The sequence below is a fragment of the Protopterus annectens genome, chromosome 5.part1, assembly GCF_019279795.1.
Source record: "Protopterus annectens isolate FY-2018-M chromosome 5.part1, PAN1.0, whole genome shotgun sequence".
In the NCBI taxonomy this organism is placed as follows: domain Eukaryota; kingdom Metazoa; phylum Chordata; order Ceratodontiformes; family Protopteridae; genus Protopterus; species Protopterus annectens.
In genome coordinates, this window is record NC_056736.1 from 272,613,268 (window position 1) to 272,636,890 (window position 23,623).

General features: G+C 35.9%; 1 long non-coding RNA gene across 2 annotated transcripts in view; it reads left to right on the forward strand.

Annotated features, from left to right (window-relative positions):
• The first annotated feature begins 7,258 nt into the window (after window positions 1-7,258).
• LOC122803291 overlaps window positions 7,259-23,623 on the forward strand; it is a 34,908-nt gene continuing 18,543 nt past the window's right edge. For both annotated transcript variants that reach the window (XR_006365098.1, XR_006365099.1), the window contains exons 1-2: window positions 7,259-7,323; window positions 21,717-21,779. This is a non-coding gene — a long non-coding RNA (uncharacterized LOC122803291). The remainder of the gene's footprint in view (window positions 7,324-21,716; window positions 21,780-23,623) is intronic.

Consider the following 23,623-nt stretch of genomic DNA (forward strand, 5'->3'; position numbering starts at 1 on the left):
TGATTGGCCTAATGAGGGAAGAGTATAGGGATGATGATCTCTTTCATTCTGGATGCAACACCCTTGGTAATGAGATGTGCCACATAGATGGACTTTGTGACCACAGTGGCAATGTGGCGATTGTAGGAGAGTTTGCTGTCAACCTGTGTGCCCAGATCTCTTATAAGGCCTCCGGTGTTCAGTGGACTCCCATCGATGTGGTAATTACTGGGAACTAAGTTTTTTCCAAAGGGAATCACAACGCATTTTTTGGCATTATGCTTGGTTTTGACACCAGTCATTGATCTCAGTGAGGCCTTTCTGTAGGATGTCTACATCACTTGGGGAGTTAATAATGGCTCCCGGCTTGCATTCGTCTGTAAACCTGGTCAGCCAGAGTCTATCTGTGTTGCCCTAGACTTCTGAGAAGTAGATTCCATACAGGAGAGGACCCAGGACCAATCTATGTGGGACTCCACTCGTGGCAGGTTGGCAGACTGACTTGGCATCTGCTATTTTCATAGATTCATAGGTTCATAGGTTTATACTAGGCTGTCTGTCCTAAGGCATTTATAAGCCTAGCCCAAAGTTTTGTGGCTTACGCCACCCCTTATATGAAAAAATACTGTGCCCATTAGTTTGTTGTGCCTCTGTCCAGCAGTGACACAGAGATGATTCCCGGGGTAAACCTACGATCTCCCATCCACAGGTCAAGATTTCTCTTGAACAGAGCCAGCAAGGTGCTCTGCCTCACATGGACCGGGATTTTATTCCACAGCATAGGGAGTCTCTGAGTGATAAATCTATCCCTCCAGCATGTCCTATTTATATCCGTGCTAAGGTTTATAGGTTCATAGGTTTATACTAGGCTATCTGCCCTAAGGCATTTATAAGCCTAGCCCAAAGTTTTGTGGCTTACGCCACCCCTTATATGAAAAAATACTGTGCCCATTAGTTTGTTGTGCCTCTGTCCAGCAGTGACACAGAGATGATTCCCGGGGTAAACCTACGATCTCCCATCCACAGGTCAAGATTTCTCTTGAACAGAGCCAGCGAGGTGCTCTGCCTCACATGGACTGGGATTTTATTCCACAGCATAGGGAGTCTCTGAGTGATAAATCTATCCCTCCAGCACGTCCTATTTATAACCGTGCTAAGGTTTAAGTCGCTTGCTCTAGTGCTTTTGGTGGATTTGGATTTTTTGAGGTGGAGCATGTCCATTAATTCCGGGTTGGACATGGCCTTGTATATCAGGCACATGTCACCTCTGAGCAGACGGTATGCGACTGAATAGAGCTGGAGTTTCTTCAATCTGGCAGCATATGACAGATTTTGGAGTCCCTTTATCCTTTTGGTGAGGAACTTTTGGGGTCTCTCCAATTGCTGCAGATGTCGGGTGAGATACATCTTGAATGGGGCATCTGATAAGTGAAGAGTACAGGGGAACAATGACCTCACTAGATCTGGATGTGAATCCCTTCATGATCAGGTGGGCAATGTAGAAGGTCTTTCTAACCACTTTAGCAACGTGAGTGTGAAAAGAAAGGCCACTGTCAACTTGGGTCCCCAGGTCCCTGATAACCTCTTCTGTGCTTAGTGGATTGCCACCTATATGGTAGCTTGGGGTTACCTTGTTTTTCCCGAAGGGTATGACTATACATTTTTTGGCGTTTAACTTCAGGCCATGGCTCTGGCACCAGCTATCTGTTTCCGTGAGTCCCTTCTGAAGGATATCCGTGTCCGATGCACTTTCCACTATGGCGCCCAGTTTGCAGTCGTCTGCAAACTTTGTCAGCCAAAGTCTTCCCATGTTGGCCTGTACTTCTGAGAAGTAGATGCCGATCAAAAGGGGGCCAAGGACCGAGCCCTGTGGGACACCACTTGTTACCGGCTTGGAGTCGGACATAGCGCCAGCAACTCTAACCCTGTGGGTTCTGTCCTTAAGCCAGTTTGCAACCCATCTTGTGACATATGGGTTTACATTTAAGCTGGTAAGTTTTTCTACAATACCCGAGTGGGGTATTGTGTCGAAAGCCTTTGCAAGGTCAAGGTAGGCTGTATGGACTGCCTTTCCCTCATCAATGGCCTTGGTGACTGTTTCGAAGAAGCTCACCAAGTTCAAAAGGCATGATCTGCCCTTGACGAAGCCAAACTGGGTCGGGTCCAATGTCTGCAAGTCCCCTATATCTTTGTTTATGAGCTCCATTATGATCCTCTCCATAGCTTTGCAGACTAGACTTGTTAAGCTTATGGGGCGGTAATTACCAGGGTCCGTAGAGGCACCGCCTTTGTGGAGTGGGACCACAGTTGCCGTACGCCACTCCTTGGGCACGTATCCTGTGGTAAGGCTGAGATTAAACAGCTGCCTTATGTGCGGTTTAATTCCTCATTTAGCTCAGTAGCACACAGCCAGGGACACCATCCGTCCCATTGATGCTGTGTTTTAGCTTTAGAGAGCAGCTTTCACCTGCGCATTTGAGATGGCTGGGAGGCTACACTCCACTGGGATAGTTATCTCTCCTTTAGGGTGGGAGAGGGGGGTGAAGTTTGCACTGAACCTGTCTGCCAGTATGTTGGCAATGTCTGTGGGTTCAGTGATTTTTGTATCATTTTGGACTAATTCTGAGCATATCTGGGAGTTTCCACCCAGGTTCCTAACATAGCTGAAAAAGGCCTTATGATTGTCCTTTGAATCCATGGCAATTTTTCTCTCAAAATTGGCCTTAGTTGATTGTGGGTTCTATCTGTGAGCCAACTGGCAAAATATTTCATTATGTTTAGTGAGCAATGTGTCAAATTTCTAAGTTTCTTTTTTTTTTTTTTTTGCCTTTTCATTGATGAATAATAGGCTTACTGCATTGAATGGCCATTTAAAGCCTAGCAGACATCCTGAGGCTAGACTGAAACCCTGTATTTTGTGCCTATGAGGTGAAGACCAAAACCATTATGTCAACCCCACTCCCGTGTAATAAATCTTGACAAGGCAATTGTAGTTCCTGACTATGAAAAAAATAGTCAACTTTTGAGCAAACATAACAAACATCCATTGTAATAACACCTTTTCTTCCATCAGAGAGTCAGGAAATTAATCCTGAGGAGCTCACCTTAAGAACTTGTCAGTACAAGGGGGTTAGTTTCATCAGGAAACAAGCATTATGTTAGGAAATTTAATTTTACCTTATTTTTAACTTGCTGAATCCAGTAAAGTAAAATACCGTTTTTGAAAACACTTTTTTTATATCTCTCTAAAGAGTTTTAGAGTTACAGTATGCCATGTATAAACCTTTTTATTTGGTTTCCAGTATTAAAAACAGTATATTGTATACCCATAATTATGGCGAATGTTATTTACATTTTCTCACTATGCATAGACAGTGGATATAATACACAAGGAAAGCCACAGAAATCAGAAAGAGTGACCAACTGTTTATTTCTTTCAAAACTAGAAAGAAGACATTTCATTAATGCACAGTAACTAAACGTTTGACCTGTTACACTGCATTTTGTAAAACCTAAATGTAATAAACCTTGACAAGGCAATATTAGAAACTATTCTGCTAGAACAGCAGAAACATCAGTGGTATATTTTGATAATGCTTCTGTACCTCAAATTTCATAACGTGCTACATGGTATAGAGTCATGGCTCAGTGAACAAATATTCAAAGAAACATTATTGTCATTTAGGACCACACAAGTGCAGCCTAACCAAAATTAGAAATGTCAGCGCACAAGATAAATGCAGTGCAAATAACATAGATTCAGCGGTATCAGAGAATAACATAAGAAAGAACATAACATGTATGACATGCAAGAGGTAGATCACAGTACAAAAACACACTCAATACCCATTATCCAGTGATAAATAATAAATAAATACCCACCACCAAACCCCTTCACCTGGAATATAGAGAATAAATTGAGACTAGTGAATAGCAGCTGTCCTACCATATTGTAGTTATTAACCTTAGATATGACTCAGTATAGCCATCTTATTGCATAACAGTAATACTGGCGGTAATTGCTCAGAGCAGCAGGATTCAATTAAAAAAGAGGCTTCAGTGTATCAGGTATTATGGTTGCTGTCCGAGTTAATTGTACTCACAGCTATACAATAAATATGGCTCAGTGAACAAAGCACCTAGTAGCACTGTTATTAAAAGACTGCCACACACTGTTACCAGGACTCCTTGAAATGCCAGTGAAGTACCTGTCTAATCCTTTATTGGAAATAAGCTATTCCTTTTTAAAATTCTGAAATCTATAAAGGAAAGCCAGGTAGGATAAAACCATAATGCTATGATTTAGTGCTAAATGGTCACATACTGAAGTCCTACTGTTATGTTTACAGTCTTAACCTCAACTATATATTTGTCAAATGTACTTAAATGCTTATGGATAAAGCCTTATATCATATGTAGTATGTATCATACAGCTACTGTGTTATAAATGTCACTGTCATTCCTTTTACTGCAGGACTACTTAGGCCCAAATTACGTCACTCTGGTGCCTCCCTGCTTGTACCTTGTAGTGACTTTTGAAAGATATTATCCAAAAAGGAAAAGTTAAGAACATGCCTCATCTGAATTAACCAATATGGACAGAAAATGGCAGTAGGCTACGAATATATGCTCCATATCCATAAGTGTAACTCTTCACGCATTACCCGCTTGAAAGGCCTGATTCTAATATGCAGCATCAACAAAACCTACTGGAAAGACAGGTTTGTTTCCCAGAGGCTGCCCCCTCTCTGGAATAGACTTCCCATACATGTCAAACAGAGTACCTCTCTGACCCTATTCAAGCCAACCTTGATGAATGGATGGAAAACCACAAATTTGTCCCAGGGTTTCCACCTGTGCCCTCATTGACAGGGGCGACAGCTGCTGACTGAGATTTCTTTTTTTGGGGATAAACTCTTGGCTAGGCTTGTAAGGGCCCAAGGGCCATTAGCCTAGTAACCTCCTATGATCCTATAATATAAAGTTCACATTTTCTATACAAACATAGAAGGATAATGATTTCAAATTAAGATATGAATATGTTTCCGTATGATGTGTAGAGAAAGAACAATCTTGAAAGGTAATGTAACAATATCTAAGATATTGCATCTTATATTTTTATAGCCTGTAACATCTATGAAAGTTTGGATGAAAAAAATATGAAATACAAACCCTGTCAATAATCTGTACAAATCACTGACACTGTTTATCATTAAACATTCTTTTAAATGACTGTATATTTTTTGTAATGCATGGATTGCAGTGATTATGCTCAGATATCATGAAACAGACAAACCAGGTAAGCACTTCTGTAATGCAAGACCTGATCATAACAATTTTTCAGCACCCCCTGCTTAAGATCAGGTATTGCTATAGGCAGGAGCTGCCATCAGATTACTGTGTCAGAATTAAAAGTTTTCTTTCTGCCTGCTGTCTTTGCAGTAATCTCTCCCTGACTATCTTTACCTAACATAAATGAGTTACTCTGTCTTTTTGACAGTGCTTGCCTAGTGCTTTAAGGCTTTGAATAGCTGCAAAATATTTTGCACTTTTTTACTGTAACTGTAAGCACATGGCAGATAAAGCTCTGTAGACTACAAAGAATTGTGATTGGTTCTCTGATCATAACTGTCCATTATGTGTTCTTGATGTGGACGCCAAGATTCACTTCTCAGGCCTTGCTTTCGAGGTGAATTTCTTGGCATCCATATCTTGAACACCTTATCCTGTGGTTACAGTTGAAGACCCAATCATAATCCTCTCTATATGTAATGCATTACTTACTGAAATACACCATACATTTACTGACTTAGTACAACTTAAACTGCAACATTTAAAGTATCAATACTAATTATAATGGTTTGTTTCAGGCAGTGAGACTTAATCAAGACACTTGAGATAAGTACTTCCTAGTGATATCAGAATACTGTTAATAATGTAACATGCATATAAGCCCTGGAAGATTAGATTTTACAAACTACATTAATGAAGTATATTCACACCTGCTTACCAGATATGCAGTCCATGAGACGATCAAGGAGCCTTGCTCAAATTCTCAATTGCACCAAAGCAGTGTCTGGTTAAGTAATCTCTTCAAGGTCACACAGTACGCATATGAATTTTGAAGGAAGGAAATATTGTACCACAGGAAGTAGTTCATTGACAGCTCATAACCTTAGTCCTCTGCACTAACTGCCAAACGTAACTACTATAATCTAGAGAAGACTATCCATAGCGAGAACTGCAACCGAGACTTTTATTAAATGTTTTTGTCTTGTCACTGGTACTTTTTGAATAGTATTGTTCTTAGCAAAGACACTTTTTTATGATACCATAATTTGCAATGAATCCTTAAAATTTACCTTCAGTTAAGCACGTCTGAAGTTGTTTTTACAGAAAGTGCTCCTTATTATAACATCCATTACTCCATTCAGATATTTTACTGTTATCATTCCAGTGTTTAAGTGTTTATAAATATTAGAATATTATAAATATTAGACTTCACATTGTGGGACAGCTGAAGAATAGAAAACATCAGAGCTGAAGCCATGTAGCAGAGAAGATTGAGCAGAACAGTTTGTTTTACTGTAGTCATATGTGCAGGAAAGCAAAAAATAATTTAGTGACTCAAATTTGGGAAAGTCAGGAATAAGGCAAGAGGAGACAAGGATGTCCAACCAAGAGTTGAATGGATCGCATGGCAGAAAGCTGTGACAGTCTGGTATGAATGTTGAAGAAGTCAGAGGAGTGGCATTGGAATGAGAGAGGCGGTAAAATTTGAAATCACACCCCAACCTCATGTAAAAACTGGGGAAAATTGAAGAATGATTATGATTAGTTAGACTTAAAATAATCAACTGGTTTAGTCATACCCTGTTTTTTTTTTGCTGGTCTTGTTACTCTTAGGTAGGCTAATGATTAGTTAATTTTTAATATTGTTTGATGCTTATTTATTTGTTCCTATTATTTGCAGAAAGATCAGATGAACAATGTGTATTCCCTGTCTGTAATATAGCTGACAAAGTTGAGATAATCCAGTGCGCTAAAAAAAACTAATCTAAAGTGACCTCGGTATATACATCTTCAGTATAAGCTACAACTATTAATCTTTTATGTGAAGGTCTGGCATAGCTGATATACAGCTTCATTTGTCAGCCCTAATAGCTGTTCCGCTAATCATATCAAGGCTGCTTTTTGCAATCCCTGATGTGTATTACAACCTTTAGAGCATGTTGTTTGCCAGCTATCTTATTATTTTTTTCATTTTTACATTTGTGATAGAATCAGTACTGTCTACGGATAATGGCACCCACAAGCAAGGTGACACCATTTCAGAAAAGTCAGGTAATTAATCTTATATAATGTTTCAGTTCTTGATTATACATCATTTTATTAATCTAATTCATATGTTTTTCACATCTGCTTGATTATTACAGTTCCTATCTTTCCATTGTTTTTCCTGATAATTTAACAAATTTTGCATACCGTATACATCCCTTTAAAGTTAATGAAAGTTGGAGGTGCAAGAAGAATTGTCTATAAGATTTTCTGCCTTAATTGTTTTAGTCTGAACAAAGCTAGGAAAACTTAGCTTACAAGTAGCCAGTGTCCTTCTTAAAATGAGTAGTGGAGTATTGCAGTGATAAATACAGAAATAAATACAGATTATGGTACCTGTAATCAACCCTTTTTAATCCTAGGATTTGCTATAGCCTTAGGTAGCCTGGAAAGGTGCTATAAAATTGGCATATCCTTTTCTTGTAATATATTCTTCCCATCTTTAAACATAAGACAGCTATCTTTTGATCATTATATTATAAGTGTTTTTATTAATCAAACTCACATACTTATGTTTGTATTTAAAAAAAATACATTGTTTGCAGACAGCAGCTGTGATTTCTACTACTGCAGTCTGATACAACAGCTAGCATGCAGACATTTCTGAACAATGATTCAATTGTTCTGTGTTTATATTAAACTGGTTTGTTATGCATGTTTTTATTGCTTCATAGACCAACCAGCTACATTTTTAATACTATTTCCCTATATTTGTTATTGAGTTATTCATGGAGTAACTTAGATGTTAGCAATCTGCTGTTCTTTTGTCCAGTGCATCAGGTTAGTACTTGAATTATGTTACCTTCCCTTAGAGTGACATATTAAAATGACTGCAGTAGTTTTTCGGTAAATGTACTTTCTCCTTAATATGCTGAAAATAAATTTATTCTTAAGCTTCCCAACCTTTTTGTTCTTAAATAGTTATAATACCCTGTCTTTAACCTTTGACAATCTGCCCTTATTCTGGATTTACTGAATAAAAGCCCACATTATGCCATTAAGGGCTTGAGTTGACAAATTTCTACCAGGGCATTTATGTTAGTACCTAACATGAAATCGTAGACTTCTCTGAGACCACCTCTCCTGAGTGTAAAGAAATGTAAAGATGACAGTATTTCTTAGGATGATACTCACTTTTTTTAAAATGACTTCCATACACAGGTATGCCCATACATTTTCTTTTTTTTATTGTTTTTATTAATTTTAATACATAAGTATCAATTATAGCATTAAATATAAATTTGAAATGGAACAATATTAACAAATAACTCATACTGTAACAAAACTATTTACAAAGGTGTCTACTAAGTAACCAAAATGATCTTTTCCCATCTCATTGACGTGTTTAAATTTGTTTATTCAGCAGTTCTTTAAGCTTTATTCATACATTGTAAGGTGTGGTAATTCTGAATGTCCTCATCTTGATTGTCAGAAGTTTGTAATGATAGACATCTGTTGCCATATTTACAAATGTTTTCATTGTAGGAGTTTGTTTGCTTTTCCAATTCTTGGTAATTGTTTTCCTTGCTATTGATAGTAGACTCCATAATAGAGGGTAGTTTACTTTCTTTCCACAGTCCACTATTGATGTGTTGAACCAAATTAATGATTTAGTTAAAACAAATGTTTTATTGAATAAAGATTGCAAGAAAACATTAATTTTTTCCCAAAATGGTTTGACAGTTACACAATCAATAAACATATGTTGCCAATTAGCCTTGTCACATGCATTACATTTCTAACACAACATTTTTTATACATTAATTCAATTCTATGAGGTACTATAAATATTTTATGCATGAACTTCCACATAAATAATTTCCAGTTTAGGGAAGAAGTAGTTTGGTTAGCAGCTGTCAAAATACATATATATTTTTATCTTCCTTAATAGTTTCATGGTTATTTACAGTTCAGAAGTAATCCAAAGAGTTTCCATTAATATATTCAGCTACATTTTTGTTATTTTCTTATATTTTAGATAAAAGACCTTTATCAATTATTTCTTGACTTATCAGAGTTTTCATTAAATATATACATTTAGGGAGACATTGTTTCTTACTGACAATTGTATAAAATGTATCCTAATTTCTATAGCTTGTCTGTAATCCTCTATATCTAACCAGATGTCTTTGTCCAAATTAAATCTAACTATTATATTCTCTGTGCTTTGAATTTTGCCTCTATCCATCAACTTTTACCAATAAATCAGATTATTTTCTTTAAGTTTATACATTGTTTTCAATTTAAAAGTGTATTAATTATTTTGTGTACAAGCTATTGGAAATATCAAAAACAGCCATGTTTTATTTATTGGATTTTTATAAATATAATCTTTAAATGCCTTTAACATTGAAGTTATATATGTAGAGTTGGTCTTAATGTTTCTATTTTACAAAACTTAGTGTTTTAATATCCATAAAAATATTATTTATTATCTCATTTTGCTGTGTAAAATGCATGTGATTTGAGGCTGCACACATGCTCTCTTGAGTGCCTTTCCATTTTACAGTATAGTTTTTATTTAATTATAAAATAATTGTTTTAACAATTGATGATACTGAGTATAATTATATTTCTTGCATACAGATTCCACCTAATGACCAGTCCCTTATATGGTGATTTAAACCTAATCTTGGCTTATTAGGAAACCAAAAAAATGTAAGTATTAAGGAATTAAATTTTCTAAAGTTTTTACTAGTTGGGGTAAGGATAATGACTGTATTAAGTATAACATTTTTGGGAGTATGACCATTTTTATTATGGTAAGTCTTTCTTCCATTGTAAAAGTGAATTTGTTGCATTTGTTAACAAGAGTGTTAATATTGGCTAGATTGTTTTTGTAACTGTCCTGTTTTGTGGTTCTAATGTTTCTTTTCAAGATTATTCCTAGATATTTTATTTTACCATCTTGTGCTACATACATAGAATCTGTCTTCCATGTCCTTTATATTTTCATTTACGAGTAAATTTTTTGTTTTCTTTTTATTAAAAGTAAGTCCAATTTTTTTAAATGCCTTTACTGCATTAAATATTGTATTAAGGTAATTTCTATTATCATTCAATATCAAGAAAATATTCACAAATAGTATTTGAGAATTTAAGTTATCTGCATTCCTTTGATGTCTGCCTTTGGTCTTATAACATTTGGTAAAGGCTTAATAATTAAGATGAATAGTAATGGAGAGAAGAGGCAACCCTGTATAGTCCCCTTAGTAACTGGAATTTACTCTGTTAAATAGGAACCATTTTTTATGTAGGCCACAGAATTATCATAAAGTGAGTTAATAAGCTGGTACAAACATACTGAAAAATAGTTTTTTTAGAACCAATGATAAGTAATTGCAGTTCACAGTGTCAAAAGCATTGTTTATATCCAAGCTTAACAAAGTCAATCTCTGTTTATTGCTGTCTATGAAATCAATTATGGATAAAACTCTCTTGATGTTATCATGTGTACTTCTGTTTATTATTATTTATTTATTTTATTTTAAATTTGTTTACTGGGATAGTCCGACTGGATACATATCCATTTTCAGTGGAGGCCCGGGGAGAAAAGCTCCACACACAAATTTTGATATATACAGTACATTGTGACAAACAGTGAAAGGAGTGCATAACACATAAGACATGAGAATAAGTAACTGTAGTTTCACATATTTACACTATACATGGTAGATCATAAGAATAATACATTCCTTCTTTAAGTCATTTAGCCTACACTTTCCAATTGAGTTAGAGTCTTTGGGACACGGTTGAGTTGAAGTCTTAGTGACAGTGAGAAGATGCTAGTCAGGTTTAGCGCAAGGACAGAGCCAGTATGTTTTCTGAGATTTTCTTTGAATAGAGTTAGTGAACAATTAAGAGTGAGGTCAGGTGGTAGTTGATTCCAGATTTTGCCAGTGGAGTTGGCGAATAAGGCTTCACCAGCTGAGTTATTGGATTTGGTTGTTTGGATAAGTAGTCTATTGGATGAGTGGAGTTTGCTGTGATTACTATATGGGGTGACAATGTTTTTGAGGGATGGAATATTATCTGGTTGGTGTAGGGCTTTATGGTCTAATGTGAGCTGAGTAAATTGAAGAAGGGAAGGAAGTTCAAGCCACCCTAGGAGATTTAGATTGTGGCAGTGGTGTGTCCTATAGGATGAGCCCATAGCAAATCTAGCTATGTGGTTGTAGCAATGGGATAATTTGTTGATTTCAGTACTACACAAGCCTGTGAATAGGGGGTAGGCATAAAGGAGGGTGGAAAGAAGATGACATCATGCAATGGAAGTTCTGGCAAGAGGAATGAGGAAGGGTCTAAGCTTATAAAGTGATCCTAGTTTTTTGTTTATGGTTTTGATAGTTCGATTAATATGAGCATCATATGTAAGATTATTGTCTATTGTGACTCCCAGGAGTTTGATTTGGGCATCAGGGTAGATAATGGTTCCGTTGTTAGATGTAGTGGTCATGGTTGGATGGTTGGACCTACGAGTCGGTGCAAAGAGAAGCAGCTTAGTTTTTTTGGGTTTACTAAAAGACAGCGATTAGTGAGCCAATATTCAACAGTATTGAAGGTGCTCTGGTTTAAGGAAAGCAGATCAGATTGCGAGGAGGCCGAGCAGATCAACATGGAGTCATCTGCATACTGAATACATGTAGCCTTGGGAATAACAGTGTAGAGGTTATTAATAAACATGGAGAATAAAAGGGGCCCTAATATTGAGCCCTGAGGGACTCTTAAGGAGATGGGTAGACAGGATGATAGCTTTTCTTGCCATAGGACTGCCTGTTGGCATCCAGATAGATAGGACTGAAACCATAGTAGAGAGTGGGAGTCAAGGGAGAAGCTAGTTAGGTTCTGTAGGAGTAACTGATGGTTGACCATGTCGAATGCCTTAGATAGATCAAAAAAGAGAGCAGAAGAGAGTAGATTATTATTACGGTTATAGTTGATTACAGTGGTGAAGGAGAGAAGAGCTGAGGTGGTGCTGTGAAAAGGTCTAAAGCCATGCTGAGATACAGCCAGTAGCTTGCCTTCTACAATGTGGTTCTTAAGTTGTTTCTGAATACATTTTTCCATTATTTTAGCTAGTGGAGATAGAATAGCGATGGGTCTGTAATTAGATAGTTCTGTAGAGCTTCCACTTTTATGTAATGGTATAACATGAGAAACTTTCCAAATTGATAGGACAGAGGCTTTGGATAATGTCCTATTTATTAGTAGTGAAATTGGGTAGTCTATGATGTCAGCAGACTTTTGCAAGTATTCTGCTGGGAGGAGGTCAGCAGCTAAAGTGGTGGGCTTTAGTTTTTTGATAAGACAACAGATGAGTGAGGTAGGAACAGGTTGGAAACTAAAGGAGGTGGCGGTGTTTCGCTTCTCATTGTCCAGGTAGGAAGAGGGGGGCACGAGGTGGCTGACCAGGGTCTTGATGGTTTCTTTGAAAAAGCTATTGAAGGAGTTTGCAATGTTTTCTGGTGACTCCTTATTAGCGGTTAGAGGAGAGGGGGTAGGAGTATGTCCTGGGTAAAGTAGCTTATTTAATCCAGCCCAGAATTTTCGAGGATTGTTATGTTTTTTTTTGTTGTAAATGGTGGTAGTAGTTTTTCTTGTCTAGGATAATAGATTTTTTGGTATTGTTTCTTAATTGCCTATAACTAAGATGGTGTTGAGGGTCTTTGGTGGCACGCCAGGTTGCCCAAGCTTTGTTTCTGAGTATGATTTTAGATTTAGTGCCTTTTGTCAGCCATGGTGCTGACTTTGTTTTGGTTCTGATGGTGCGGGTGGGGGCGTGGGAGTGGAGGATGGCAAGGAATCTGTTATTGAAGTATTCCACTGCATCATCCAGTGAAAGTACCTTTAGGGGCAACCATTTGCAAGCCTTGAGCTTGTTATGAAAGTGAGGTTAAAGTTTTTGCTAGATCTTATTGTTTTAAAGGAGGGTACTTGGGAGTTGTACTGTCTTGAGCTTAATTATATATGTGAAGCAGTGGTCGCTTATGTCATCAGGTAGGGTCCTGGAGTTGTATAATATGGAAAGACTGTTGCAAGTATCCAATCTAGGGTGCTTTCTTTATTATTGTTTTTATTAAGTTTGGTGGGGGAAGTAATCTCCTGAGAAAATCCAATATGGTTGGTGGGTGCAGCAGCAGAACATGAGTTCCAGTCAATATTGAAGTCCCCAAGAACAATGGTTTCTTGGGGGTAGTTAATAGATAACCATTGTAAGATGTCTTTTAGTGTGCTGGTATTTTTACCTGGGGGAATATAGACACAGACAATGTACCTGCATTTGTTTTTATTGATTTGGAGTATGGTAATTAGGATTTCTGTGTTGCTTTCTTGGGGTGGTTGTAGAACATCTGTGGCGACTTTTAGATTCAATTTGTATAGAACAGCAACTCCACCACCTTTCCTTTTAGTTCTGTCCTGTATAAGTATCTGATAACCTGGAGGTGTAACCTCATTATCTTTAGTTGTTGGTTTCAGCCAGGTTTCTGTGAGACAAAGTTCTAAGTTAAAATTATAAATCCTGTTTGATCTTCGTTAATCAGATTTGACAGAAAATGTTGTAACCTAGTAGGATGTATGGTCATGAATATTTTGTAATCTATATTTAAAAATGAAAGAGGTCTATATGAGGAGCATTCTGCTGGATTTTTATCTGCCTTTAATACTGGAGAAATAAATGTATATTTTCATTATGGCAGTCCTTTAATTGAATCATTAACTAATATAAAGACTTTATGCAGAATATGACAATCTTCTTTTGGCATTATTTTATATAATTCCGATATCAAGTCATTACCTGGTGCTTTATTTAGTTTTAGTTTCTAAATCTGATTTTTAATTTCAGCCAATAGTAAAGGTTTATCTATTAATTTCTATTGATCTTCTGTTAGTCTATTTTTAATATAGTTTTTAATGAATGTTTTAATCAAATATTGAGGATCTGTTATTCTCTCATTTTGATTACCTTTATTAAAGTGGAGTTTTAAATATCTTTAGGAATTCATCAGTATCTGTTACTTTTTTTTTTACTTCTTGGTAAAAACATTTTTTTAACATGATTAGCTTTATTAATCAATTTATTTTGGAAGGCTAATTTGTGCATACTTTATGATTCATAAAATAGTTAATAACTTAATCCTTTTCAAATGTATCATAGTTTTACAATGTAAGCTCTCAGAATACTTTTTTTAATTCACCTATTTCCATCATTGTTCTATCCTGACTTTTGTGAGTGTTCTGTTGTAAATTATCAATTTTCTCCTGTATGTCAATTAAGTCATTATCCCATTACTTTTTCTTAACAGCATACCAATTTTTATTCTTCCATTTAGACAAGCTTTTAAATTATACCATACATATATTTTAAAAATGTCATCCTTATAGTTCATTTGTAAAAATGTTTGCATGTCTTTATTAAAAAAATCTCTAAAATCCTTTAAGCTTGTTATGTATGCTAGTATCCTTTCAGTAGAAATGTTTTATTGTAGTCCGTAAGTGGGCTTGAAATTGCCTTAACTTTGATCAGTTTAGATACTAAGTTATTTGAAATGCATGCACTGCCTATTCTTGAATGGGTCCCATGTCTATAAGAAAAGCGAGTGTAGAAAAGAGAACCCTGGTCTGAAAACTCATTAATATCTTTAAGTTGAAACAAATTTATAACGTTTTTTAATTATGTTTGTAGTGCTGGTATTCTTTTTTTATAGCATTAGATTCTTCATCTTTTTTATGCTATTAAAATCAGCTGTTATAATTATGTTTCCATTTGAGTGCTGTATTCTTTTTTCCAGTTGTAGCTGGACTGTTTTTCCCATACATTTTCTTAAAGTACCAAAATCATTATTCTTAGTGCCACATAAAGTGAATACGTTTATGATACCTTTATTGATAACTATATTAATATTATCTTTGACCTTGCTGGGTCTGGAGGTTTCCAGGCGAAGCTTAGTGTATCTCTGATTAGTTTTCAGTATGGTATCACTATTCTGACATCTAATTCACTTTCTAAAAACATTCTGACCACATTTATCTGTAAAACATTTGTAAAGGTTTATTTGATATTGTTCAGGAAAATTCATGACAACATTCGGGACATAAGTCATGACTGCAGTTAGTATCTCACTCAGATTAACTCATGTCTAGGGCTAGACCACTGTGAAGTGTATTTTTGCAGCTACCTGTGAAGGTACAAGAGAGAGACAAGAACAGAAAGTAGCACACCTTCTCTCCTGATTCATTTATTGATGAGAAATATTTTATATGAGGCAGATACATGGATTTGAATTCTTCCTTTCAATCTTCAGGATCTCCATCAGAAAAAAGGAGATCCTAAAAGGATGTTTTGGTCAATTAATTTTTTAGGTTCATAGATGTATGCTATGCTAATGGTCCTGGAGCCTTTACAAGCCTAGCCCATAGAAGTACTTTGGAATTATACCTCTCGACTTTAGTTCCCAGTTCCTCTCTTAAGTAGAGCCACTGCAGTGATCTCCAGGATGAAATTTCTATTTCCCATCCATTCATCAAGATTTCTCTTGAAGAGGGCCAGTGATGTGCTCTGCTTGACATGTATGGGAAGTCTATTCCAGAGCATGGGCAGTCTCTGGGTTATGAACCTTTCCCTCCAGCATGCTCTGTTGATTGTGATAATGAGGTTGATGTCTCTGGAATGTGTGGTGTGGAGAGATTGAGATTTCTTTAGATGTAGCATTTCTAACATAGCTGGGTCAGACATGGCGTTGTAAGTCAAACAGAGATCACCTCTTAGTAGACAATATGAGACAGAGAATAGCTGGAGTTTTTGTGTGTGTCTATGCAGGACATGTGTTTAAGTCCTAGGATCCTCTTCATGAGGCACTTTTCTGGCCTTTCCAACTGTTGCATGTGTCTAGTGAGGTACATGCCAAATGGGGCATTTACTCGATGATTGGCCTAATGAGGGAAGAGTAGAGGGATGTTGATCTCTTTCTTCCTGGATGCAACACCCTTGGTAATGAGATGTGCCACATAGAAGGACTTTGTGACCACAGTGGCAATGTGGTGATCCAAGGAGAGGTTGCTGTCAACCTGTGTCCCCAGATCTCTTATAAGGCCTTCAGTGTTCAGTGGACTCCCATCGATGTGGTAATTTTGGGAACTGAGTTTATCACAAGGGGATCATGACACATTTTTTGGCATTAAGCTTAAGGCCATGGTTTCGACACCAGTCATTGGTCTCAGTGAAGCCTTTCTGTAGGATGTCTACATCACTTGGGGAGTTAATAATGGCTCCCAACTTACAGTCATCTGTGAACTTGGCCAGCCAGAGTCTCTCTGTGTTGAGCTAGACTTCTGAGAAGTAGATTGCAAACAGGAGGTGACCCAGGACCAATTCCTGTGGGACTCCACTCATGACTGGTCAGCAGTCTGACTTGGAGTCTGCTATTTTCACACTGTGGGTTCTATCTGTGAACCAATTTACAAAATATTTCCTTGTGGTTAGTGAGCAATGTGTAGAATTTCTCAGTTTTTTTTTTTGCTTTTTCATTGATGAATACTAGGCTAACTGCATTGAATGGCTATTTAAAGCCTAGCAGATATGCTGAGGTTAGACTCAAACCCTGTATTTTGTGTCTATGAGGTGAAGACCTAAACCATTATGTCAACCTCTTCCCCTTGTAATAAATCTTGACAAGGCAGTTATAGTTCCTGACTATGAAAAAAATAGTAATCTTTTAAGCAAACATAACAAACATCCATTGTAATAACACCTTTTCTTCCATCAGAGAGTCAGGAAATTAATCCTGAGGAGCTCACCTCAAGAATGTGTCAGTACAAGGGGGCTAGTTTCAGCAGGAAACAAGCATTATGTTAGGAAATTTGATTTTACCTTATTTTTAACTAGCTGAATCCAGTAAAGTAAAATACCTTTCTTAGAAAACACTTTTTTATATCTGTCTAAAAAGGTTTAGTTACACTTTGCCATGTATAAACCTTTTTCTTGGGTTTCCAGTTTTAAAAACAGTATAGTTAAATGCATACTCACTTTCATGCCAAAATATTATCAACAGGAAATCAATCAGTCTATCCATTTTCCACTTCTTTTATGCAAGCTAACATAATTATGGCGAATGTTTATTACATTTGCTCAGTATGCATGGATAGTGGAGATATTACACAAGGAAAGCCAGAGAAATCAGAAAGAGTGACTAACTGTTTATTTCTTTTAAAACTAGAAAGAAGACATTTCATTAATGCAGAGTAACTAAATGTTTGACCTGTTAAACTACCTTTTGTAAAAACTAGATATAATAAACAAAGACAAGGCAATATTAGAGACTATTCTGCTAGGACAACAGAAACATCAAACTATTCTGCTAGGACAACAGAAACATCAAGAGTATATTTTGATAATGCTTCTATACCTCACATCTCATAACCTGCTACATGGTATAGAGTCTACACCATTATTAAATACTACCAGCCTGATAAATTAGAGATAGACATATTTGGGCACTGCTGTGCTACTTGGGATGCTAAAAGTGCCCCTCCCCTCGAGTTTGTTGGTTCTGATTGTGAATCTATTGTATTTTTATGAATTACTGTTATAGTAACCCTACCTAAGGAGAGTATAGTTGTGGGTCAGATACTTATGTTAACAATAGATACTTAAGTAGTGCTTCCGGTACAATGCAGGATTTTGTCTAGTTAATCAAAACTGTTCTTTAAATTTCTTTGATTACTTCTTAAAATTCAAAGTCCTTGTTAGTTAATTATCGTTAATGTTATGATTAATATTTTGACGCAATCACCATATGGTATCTATGGCTCAGTGAACAAATATTCAAAGATTCAAAGAAACATTATTGTCATTTAGGACCACACAAGTACAGGCTAAACAAAATTAGAAATGTCAGCTCAATAGAGAAATGCACTGCAGATAACATGGAATCAGCAGTATCAGAGAATAACATAATAAAGAAAATAACATGTATGACATGAAAGAGGTAGATCACAGTACAAAAACACACTCAATACCCATTATCCAATGATAAATAATAAATAAATAAATACCCACCACCAAACCCCTTCACCGTTAAGATAGAGAATAAATAAAGACTAGTGAATAGCAGCTGTTCTACCATAATGCACGTATTAACCTTAGACATGACTCAGTATAGCCATCATATTGCATAATAGTAATACTGGTGGTAATTGCTCAGAGCAGCAGGATTAAATTAAAAAAGAGGCTTCAATGTATCAGGTATTATGGTTGCTGTCTGAGTTAATTAGTCTCACAGCTGTACAATAAATATGGCTCAGTGAACAAAACACCTAGTAGCACTGTCATTATAAGACTGCCACACACTGTTACCAGGACTCCATGAAATGCCAGTGAAGTTCCTGTCTAAGCCTTTATGGGAAATAAGCTATTCCTTTTTAAAATTCTGAAAGCTATAAAGGAAAGCCAGGCAGGATAAAACCATAATGCTATGATTAAGTGCTAAATGGTCACTCATTGAAGTCTTGCTGTTATGTAACAGTCTTAACCTCAACTATATATCTGTCAAATGTACTTAAATGCTTTATGGATAAAGCCTTATATCATATGTAGTATATATCATACAGCTACTGTGTAATAAATGGCACTGTCATTCCTTTTACTGCAGGACTACTTAGACCCCAAATATGTCACTCTGGTGCCTCCCTGCATATACCCTGTAGTGACTTATGAAAGATATTATCCAAAAAGGAAAAGTTAAGACATGCCTTGTCTGAATTAACCAATAAGGACAGAAAATGGCAGTAGGCTAAGAAAATATGCTCTTTATCTATAATTCTAACTCTTCACGCATTACCTGCTTGAAAGGCCTGAATCTAATATGCAACATCAACATAACCTGCTGGAAAGACAGTTTTGTCTCCCAGAAGCTGCCCAGTCTCTGGAATAGACTTCCCTTACATGTCAACCAGAGTACCTCTCTGACCCTATTCAAGCCAACCTTGATGAATGGATGGGAAACCACAAATTTGTCCCAGGAGTTCCACCTGTGCTGTCATTAACAGAGGTGACAACTGCTGAGTGAAATTTCTTTTTTTGGGGATAAACTCTTGGCTAGGCTTGTAGGGGCCCCAGAGCCATTAGCCTAGTAACCTCCTATGATCCTGTAATATAAAGTTCACATTTTCTAAACAAACTTAGAAGGATAATGATTTCAAATTAAGATATGAATATGTTTCCATATGATGGGTAGAAAAAGAATAATCTTGAAAGGTAATGTAACTATATCTAAGATATTGCATCTTACATTTTTATAGTCTGTAACAGCTAAGGAACTTTGGATCAATAAAATATGAAATACAAACCCTGTTAATCTGTACAACTCACTGGCACTGTTTATCATTAAACATTCTTTTAAATGACATGGATTGCAGTGATTATGCTCTGATGTTGTGAAAAAGACAAACCAGTTAAGCACTTGTGTAATGCGAGACATGATCATAACAATTTTTCAGCACCCCCTGCTTAAGATCAGGTATTGCACTAGGGAGTAGTTGCCATCAGATTACTGTGTCAGAATTAAAAGTTTTCTTTCTGCCTGCTGTCTTTGCAGTAATCTCTCCCTGACTGTCTTTACCTAACATAAATGAGTTACTCTGTCTTTTTGACAGTGCTTGCCTAGTGCTTTAAGGCTTTGAATACCAGCAAAATATTTTGCACTTTTTTACTGTAACTTTTAGCACATGGCAGATAAAGCTCCATAGACTACAAAGAATTGTGATCGGTTCTCTGATCATAACTGTCCATTATGTGTTCTTGACGTGGATGCCAAGATTCACTTATCAGGCTTTGTTCTCGAGGTGAATTTCTTGGCATCCATATCTTGAACACCTTATCCTGCGGTTACAGTTGAAGACCCAATCATAATCCTCTGAATATATAATACATTACTTACTGAAATACACCATACATTTACTGACTTAGTACAACATTTAAGGTATCAGTACTAAATTAAATGGTTTGTTTCAGGCAGTGAGACTTAATCAAGGCACTTGACATAAGTACTTCCTAGAGATATCAGAATGCTGTTAATGTAACATGCATATAAGCCCTGGAAGATCAGATTTTACAAACTATATTAGTGAGTATGTTCACACCTACTTACTAGATATGCAGCCTAGCTCAAATTATCAGTTGCACCAAAGCAGTGTCTGGTTAAGTAATCTCTTCAAGGTCACACAGTATGCATATGAATTTTGAGGGAATGAAACAATGTACCACAGGAAGTAGTCCATTAATAGCTCATAACCTTAGTCCTCTGCACTAACTGCCAAACGTAACTACTATAATCTAAAGAAGACTGTCCATAGCGAAACTGCAACCAAGACTAAATGTTTTTGTCTTGTCACTGATGCTTTTTGAATAGTATTGTTCTTAGCAGAGAAATTTTGTATGATACCATAATTTGCAATGAATCCTTAAAATTTACCTTCAGTTAAGCACGTCTGAAGTTGTTCTTACAGTCAGTGCTTCTTGTTATAACATCCATTACTCCATTCAGATGTTTTACAATTATCATTCCAGTGTTTAAGTGTTTATAAATATTAGAATATTATAAATATTAGACTTCACATTGTGGGACAGCTGAAGAATTGAAAACATCAGAGCTGAAGCCGTGTAACTCCAGTAGCAGAGAAGATTGAGCAGAACAGTTTGTTTTACTGTAGTCATATGTGCAGGAAAGCAGAGAATAATTTAGTGACTCAAATTTGGGAAAGACAGGAATAAGGCAGGAGGAGACAAGGATGTCCAACCAAGAGTTGAATGGATTGCATGACAGAAAGCTGTGACAGTCTGGCATGAATGTTGAAGAAGTCAGAAGAGTGGCATTGAAATGAGAGAGGAGGTAAAATTTGACATCACACCCCAACCTCATGTAAAAACTAGGGAAAATTGAAGAATGATTATGATTAGTTAGACTTAAAATAATCAACAGGTTTAGTCACACCCTGTTTTTTTTGCTGGTCTTTCTTGTTACTCTTAGGTAGGCTAATGATTAGTTAATTTTTCATCTTGTTTGGTGCTTATTTATTTGTTCCTATTATTTGCAAAAAGATCAGATGAAGAATGTGTATTCCCTGTCTGTAATATAGTTGACAAAGTTGAGATAATCCAGTGCGCTAAAAAAAAAAAAACTAATTTAAAGTGACCTGAGTATATATATCTCAGTATTAGTTACAACTATTAATCTTTTATGTGAAGGTCTGACATAGCTGATATACAGCTTCATTTGTCAGCCCTAATAGCTGTTCCGCTAATCATATCAAGGCTGCTTTTTGCAATCCCTGATGTGTATTACAACCTTAAGAGCATGTCATTTGCCAGCTATCTTATTTTTTTGTTTTTACATTTGTGATAGAATCAGTACAGTCTAAGGATAATGGCAACCACAAGCAAGGTGACACCATTCCAGAAAATGCAGGTAATTAATCTTATATAATGTTTCAGTTCTTGATTATACATCATTTTATTAATCTAATTCATATGTTTTTCACATTTCTGCCTGATTATTACAGTTCCTATCTTTCCATTGTTTACCCTTAGAATTTAACAAATGTTGCCTACCGTATACATCCCTTTAAAGTTAATAAAAGTTGGAGCTGCAGGCAAAATTGTCTATAAGATTTTCTGCCTTAACTGTTTTAATCTGAACAAAGCTAGGAAAACTAAGCTTACAAGTAGCTGGTGTCTTTCTTAAAATGAGTAGTGGAGTATTGCAGTGATAAATACAGAAATAAATACAGATTATGGTACCTGTCACCAACATTTTTTAACTGTAGGATTTGCTATAGCCTTAGGTAGCCTGGAAAGGAGCTATACAATTGGCATATCCTTTTCTTGTAATATATTCTTCCCATCTTTAAACATAAGACAGCTATCTTTTGATCATTATATTCTAAGTGTTTTTATTCATCACATACTTTTGTTTGCATTTAAAAAAAGACATTGTTTCCAGACAGCAGCTGTGGTTTCTACTACTGCAGTCTGATACAACAGCTAGCATGCAGACATTTCTGGACAATGATTCCATTGTTCTGTGTTTATATTAAACTGGTTTGTTATACCTGTTTTTATTGCATCACAGACCAACCAGCTAGATTTTTAATACTATTCCCTATATTTGTTATTGAGCTATACAGGGAGGAACTTAGATGTTAGCAATCTGCTGTTCTTTTGTCCAGTGCATCAGGTTAGTACTTTGAATTATGTTACCTTCCCTTTGAGTGACATATTAAAATTACTGCAATAGTTTTCCGGGAAATGTACCTTCTCCTCAATATGCTGAAAATAAGTTTATTGTTAAGCTTCCCAACCTTTTTGTTCTTAAATAGTTATAATACCCTGTCTTTAACCTTTGACAATCTGCCCTTATTCTGGCTTTACTGAATAAAAGCCCACATTATACCATTAAGGGCTTGGGTTGGCAAATTTCTAACAGGACATTTATGCTAGTGGCTAACATGAAATCGCAGACTTCTCTGAGGTCACCTCTCCTGAGTGTAAAGAAATGTAAAGATGAAAGTATTTCTTTTGAGGATACACACTTGTTTTAAAATTACTTCCATACACAGGGATGTCCTTACATTTTCTTTTTTTAATGTTTTTATTAATTTTAATACATAAGTATCGATTATAGTGTTAAAATATAAATTTGAAATGGAACAATATTAACAAAAAACTCATATTGTAACAAAACTATTTACAAAGGTGTCTACTAAGTAACCAAAATTACCTATTCTCTCCTCATTGATGTGTTTAAATTTGTTTATTCAGCAGTTCTTTAAGCTTTATTCATACATTGTAAGATGTAGTAATTCTGAATGTCCTCATCTTGATTGTTAGAAGTTTGTAATGACAGACATCTGTTGCCATATTTATACATTTTTTCATTGTAGGAGATTGTTTGCTTTTCCAATTCTTGGTAATTGTTTCCTTGCTATTGATAGTAGACTCCATAATAGAGTGTAGTTTACTTTCTTTCCGCAGTCCACTATTGATGTGTTTAACAAAAGTAATGATTTAGTCAAAAAAATGTATTATTGAATAAAGATGGCAAGAAAACATATATTTTTTTCCAAAATGGTTTGACAGTTACACAATCAATAAACAAATGTTGCCAGTTAGTCTTGTCACATGCATTACATTTCACACATTTCATTTTACACAACATTTTTTATATATTAATTTAATTCTATGAGGTATTATAAATATTTTATGCACAAACCTCCACATAAATAATTTCCAGTTTAGGGAAGAAGTAGTTTG